Here is a 6,220-nt window from a genome sequence, read left to right as displayed (position 1 = left end):
ATGTGGAATGTAGAGAGTATCATACTGGAACAATGAATAAAAACTGCAATTATCTTTTTGGATGTAGAGAAAAGTGTCAGAGGACTTAAACTTTCTGCCTTCTCAGAAACGTTTAACACATGAAGATAGTTCAGCGCTGACCCATTTTCTAAATTATCATATTTTTCTGGGTGGGGAGTAAAATGTCTCTTGAGAGTCTCAGGCTTCTTAAAGTTTTCCAACTCCCCATTAACATTCAGCGTGATCGACTGCTCTCGGATTGTGCTACAATGTTAATACTCTAGCTTAGACCACCTTGTTCTAATTTCCTTAAGTTCTAGCATAAACTGTTCCCTGTGTACATTCTTCTGCCCACTTACTGGATCTCTCAAACTGCAGAGTTCTACTTTTCCAGTAGATGGAGGAAGTTCTACCTTTTAAACTTCTCTGGACTTTTCTGGCACAGTGGTGAGACCAAGAGATAAACTTTTCCAGACTAACTAATATCTTCCTCCCTGTACTGAGGAGTTGAGAATTCTGCTTCCTCCCTCTGCAAAAGTGTGCAGAGTTAGACCTAAACTCTCCATACAGGGGTTCTGCACTGCCACCTACTGGCATAATACAAAACACCACAATCCAATTAAAAAAAAAATTAGTGTGCATCCATTTTGGGTCTGAGACCTTACAACCACTCATTGGCCTAGTGGTAAAGGCCCACACGGTAACCGAGTGGTACTGGTCTACGTGCATACAATGCTGATTACCGCCCAGTTAGTGCTGTGCACTGGGAATATTCAGTGGATAATAACCAGCTATCCCTGCTGAATATCGCCTGATAGCCAGTTACGTGCCATTTAACCGGCAGGTACCATTTGTGGCCAGTTAAATGGTTTTGAATATTGGGGGAGGGGGGTTCTTTTTTTTTTTACAATTTTCTGGCATCACTAAAAAAAACACGAAGGCCATTATTTTAGAAAGGGATTCACATGTACATAGTGGTATTTACTCGTTTATATCATACTAATAAAAAAAGCCCGTTTCTGACACAAATGAAACGGGCGCTAGCAAGGTTTTCTTCGGCTCCCCTGCAGCCACCCATGTCCAGCGACCCTCCTCTCCCCCTGCACCCACTGCAGCCACCAATGTCCAGCAAACCTCCTCTCTCCCCTGCCTCCCTCCTGCCACCCATGTCCAGTGACCCTCCTCTCTCCCCTGCCCCCTCCAGCCACCCATGTCCAGTGACCCCCTACCCCCTCTGCAGCCACCCATGTTCAGCGACCCTCCTCTCTCCCCTGCCCCCCTCCAGCCACCCATGTCCAGCGACCCTCCTCTGGACATGGATCAGCTGTGAGGCATGTTTTTTTTCCCGGGTTCTGAAGTTGACATCATAATGGCTACGGTGATGTCAGCCTGATCTACGGAGCCTAGCAGACCAACTCGGAAGGAGCCACGGTCCCAGGCAGCAAGACAGAACATTGGAGGTGAGAATTATTATTTATTTATTTATTTATGGCATGATACGTTTTGGTGGCAAATAACGCACATAGATTTGAAAATGTGATCTGCATGCATTATTTGGCATCCCAACTTAATTATTTATTTATTTATTTATTTATTATCACATTTATACCCCACATTTTCCGAGCTCAATGTAGCTTACATCACACCGCAAAGGCAAACGCCAATCCAGTAAATTAAGCTAATACAAAATAAAACCTACATAAGAAATATTGGAAAGGATGGGGAAGGAACGAAAGGAACAGGGAAACCAGGGGAGAGGGGGGGGGAAGGGTGGTTTTGCCCAGAATTGTCATAGAATTAATGTGTATCAAGCCGTGGAGACACAGGCTGAGTCCTTGGGGTATGCTTTTCCAAATAAGATGGTCTTAAGAGATTTCAGGAAGGTCCCCTGATAATGGCGGTAATTTTCTAACACACGTTCTGCATGTGACGCATGTTCCATACTCAGAAATTGACTCTAATCGCATTGCATGCCAACATGAGCTTGCAGTAGTATATGTGCCAGTGAAGTCACTAGTATTTTTGTGCAGTGTACATATGGGCATAACTAGTTTGAGCAGATCTGCAGTGGAGTTCCAGAGTATACACATATTCCATAAAGCCAATTACAAACAACGGCAATCTCTACTATGGAGTGATGTAAAATTCGCAAAAGCTCAAATCTCCATAGCATTCAATGATAATAAATCAACCGATCTCAGCGGTGTAACTTGCTGGTGAGAAATATTTTACGCTGCAAGATCTACAACACCCACTTCCTCATTGATCAGTAGATTAAAGATTCTTTTCTTTTCTTAATAAACTAATACTCTGATAATCTCTTGAAATGTCATATATATTTTCATCTAGTCAAATATTAGGTTACAGTTTAATGAACAACACTCATATTAAATGAGTGTAAAACTCAATGTCGGCTCGAGGACCATAAATCCGACATGACTCATGTTTCGCTGAAAAGCTGTTTCAAGGAAGCGTCCCCATAAATTTTATCTGCCAGCTATCTGGAGAAACATCTTTAACTTTTTTTTTTTGTAACTGGGTTAAAGATGCTTCTCCAGATAGCTGGCGGATAAAATTTATGGGGACACTTCCTTGAAAACAGCTTTTCAGCGAAACATGAGTCATGTCGGATTTATGGTCCCCGAGCCAACATTGAGTCTTATACTCATTTAATATGTTGTTCATTAAACTGTAACCTAATATTTGAATAGATGAAAATATATATAACATTTCAAGAGATTATCAGAGTATTTAATAATTTATTAAGAAAAGAAAAGAGTCTTTAATCAATTGATCAGTGAGGAGGTGACTGTTGTAAATCTTGCAGTGTAAAATATCAAAAGTGTTCAACAAGTCTAATGCCTCTGGCAACATGGCCATGGGTAATAATGCAAAGGAATCATTTTGGCATGCACTACATGCATATTCTGGTGCTATAGGGCAGTGGTTCCCAAGACAGTCCTGGAGTACCCCCTTGCCAGTCAGGTTTCAGGATATCCACAATGAATATGCTTGAAAGAGATTTGCATAGAATGGAAGCAGTATATGCAAATCAGTATCATGTATTTTATTTATTTATTTGACATTTATACCCCACATTATCCCGAACCTACTCGAGTTCAATGTGGTCAACAGTAAATAAACAACAGACAAGGTTTACAAAGCCATAAACAAAATATCTAATATAGGACATTGGTGGCCAGTTGCAATCTAAGATACTCCGTCAATGGGTAGAAACCTCTCAAAGAGGAGAGTTTTCAGTCTTTTCCAAAATACCAAGTAATCAGGCTGACCCTTGATTGCTATTGGCAGTGAGTTCCACCACTTAGCATCTTGGTATCTAAAGTCTGTGGAGTGAACTGACTTATAGCGCACTCTCTTGCAATCTGGAAGATGACGTCTAAGGTAATTCCTAAAGCCTAGCTGCAGTAATTTTGCAGGATTTCCAGCCTTTTTAGGACACCCTCCTTTCATCCAGCATAGATGGAATTGCAGTAATCGAACTGAGTTATAAACCAAGGACTGAACTACCAGTCTAAAGATGTTAAGTGAGAAATATGATCTGATTGTCCTCAGCTTCCAAAGAGACTTGAAGGATTTTCATTGTGGATATCCTGAAAATCCGATAGGCAAGGGAGTACTCCAGCACCGACTTGGGAAACACCGGTATAGGGGATCTCAGATCTATCACAAAAATATAATATAACAACAACCTCTACAACCAGCCCTCGAAAGCCTAGGGCAGGAAAGTAAACCTGTGCGTTGTATGTGACTCATCTTCCGATGTGAAAACAATGACACCTGTCTTTACACAACAGAAGAAAAAGCATGAGGCTATACCACAGTGACGAACTACATCTTTCTGTGGCAGGAAAAAAAGGATCCCAAGTGAAAAATGAAATCAAAAGATGGACACTAGAGTAAGTGAGTGGAAGGTAGAAGAAAACCAGTTCAGGATGTCACCCCTAGCAAAAGAATTATGGTGGTGGGAAAAATAACAAGAGAGATGATCTCAATACATTTAGCAGTAACAAAGGGGAAGAGGAGACCCGAATAAAAGCTTTATATAAAAACCCCAGGATTCTATATATAGTGGACAAATTTGAGCGCTCTAATTTGGGCTCAATCTCAGATCCATGTGCAACCTGAGGGGCCCTTTTTACAAAGGCCCGCCAAAAAGTGGCCTGCAGTAGTGTGGGCATATATATTGGATGCACGCTGGACCATTTCTCCAGCGCATCTAGAAAAAGCGGGGGAGGGGGTTGGTCTGGGAAATGGACGTGCGGCAAAATGAAAACCAGTATGCGTCTATTTAAGGCCTGAGCCCTTAACACCACCACACGTTACCCACGCAGTAACCATCCAGCATGCGCCAACTGCCGATTATCTCCAGGAACGCCTACTGCATGTTTTTGGTATGCGCCAAACTCAGAATTACTGCCAGGCACATGCGCTAGCCAGGCAGTAAAAGGGCCCCTCAGTTAACAAGCCATTATTGATGTTAATTGGCACTAATTAGGATTTGCACGCAAATCTGTCTGCGCACTTTTCTATAACACTGCACACCTAAATTGTCTAGTGTGCAACTGAAAAGGGTGTGGCCATGGGAGGGGCCTGAGCAGATCAGGAGCATTCCAAAAATGTAGGTGCAGTGCTGTAGAATAGGATCATTTGCGCTTCCAACTGCCATCAGGAGTGTGATGATTTACACCAGGTTTCAGTAAGCGTAAATCCTTGCACCCAAAGCTGGGCTCTGGAATCAGTGCTAAGCATTATTTTATAATTGGCGCTTGGCGTGGATCGCCCTTTATAGAATACGAGTTTAGTGTGCATATTTCCAGCACCGATCTTTGGGTGTCATTTACTGAATCCAGCCATAAAAGTGAACTATCTCCCTCTTACCTCCTGGCCTTGATACCCTAAGTCCCTCCCTTTTCCTGCAAAGACCCCCACTGGACCACCAGGGAGTCAGGTAGACTGGGGTGAGCCTACTTAGACATTAAGGAGGAAGGGTGGGGGGTTGGGGGTTTCTTTTGAGGGAGGGGGAGAGCATAACAGCCGGGGGTAGGGGGACGGGTATTAGAGAGGCTGGGAGGGGAATTGGGAGGGTTTTGGCAAAAAAAAAAGAGTTATGCGGGTATTGGACCAATATTCAGTGCCAGCATCTGCATAACTCTTATGCAGCCCCAGCTGAATAAGCACCGGCACCGCGCTGAAGCTCTGGCGCCCAGCCTGCCCACATTTAGCCCCTGATATTCAATGCTGGTGTCTGGACGTAGCCTGGAATTGAATATTAGGAACTAATTTAGCCAGTGACGGTAAATGTTTAGAAAAACACTGACCATCGCCGGCTGAATATCGGGGGGGGGGGGGGGGAGCAGAACTCAAAGTTCTAGATTTCAAAACATGCTGACTGGCAAAATGGGGAAGTACCTGAAGGAGAAGCAGGTGGGGTGGAGGAAATGAGGAAGTAGAAAGACCATGAGTTAAGTCGAAAAGGGGTATAGAAAGGGCTACCGATCTTTATGTAAGGAAAGTAAATGAAAGCACGAGAAAAAGAAAACCAATGTGGTTCACCAATGAAGTAGCTGCAAAAATCAAAGGAAAAAAGGCAGCATTCACAAAACAAAGAGGATCACAAAAGGAGGAGGCAAACGAGATTACCACATGAAGCTGAAAGAGTGAAAGAAAGAAATCAGGATGGCAAAAGCGTGGACGACAGAAGTAAAAATGGCTAAAGATATAAAGCATGGTGACAAGACATTTTTCAGGTATATTGGGGAAAAATGAAGGCCAGAGATGGACTTATAAGACTCAAAGCTGCTGAGGGCTGATGTGTGGGACGTGATGAGAGAAAAGTGGCCAACAAATACTTTTGTTCAGTGCTCATAGAAGAAAAACCTGGAGAAGGTCTGCAGATGATTGCCAAAGATGCATATGGGGATAGATAGCATAGGTACCACCAGCGAGTTTTTTCTAGCAAAAAAGGTGCCGGTACTCAAATGCTAGGCCACCCTTCAAGGGTGGGGTGATCACTGAGGGATTCATCCCACAAATAGCCAGGCCCCCCTGCAACCAGTCAGAGAATCTATGACAAGACAGAATTGGTGTGTAGAGCCTGAGCTCTTTCATTAAAACTTGGGGTCCATGGGTCAATTTAAGCAGACCATGGAAAAGGTGCCGGTACTCAGTACCCCCACAAAAAAAGCCCTGGAGACCA

This window comes from Microcaecilia unicolor, chromosome 6, assembly GCF_901765095.1.
Source record: "Microcaecilia unicolor chromosome 6, aMicUni1.1, whole genome shotgun sequence".
In the NCBI taxonomy this organism is placed as follows: domain Eukaryota; kingdom Metazoa; phylum Chordata; class Amphibia; order Gymnophiona; family Siphonopidae; genus Microcaecilia; species Microcaecilia unicolor.
Note: the sequence above shows the minus strand (reverse complement) of the source record.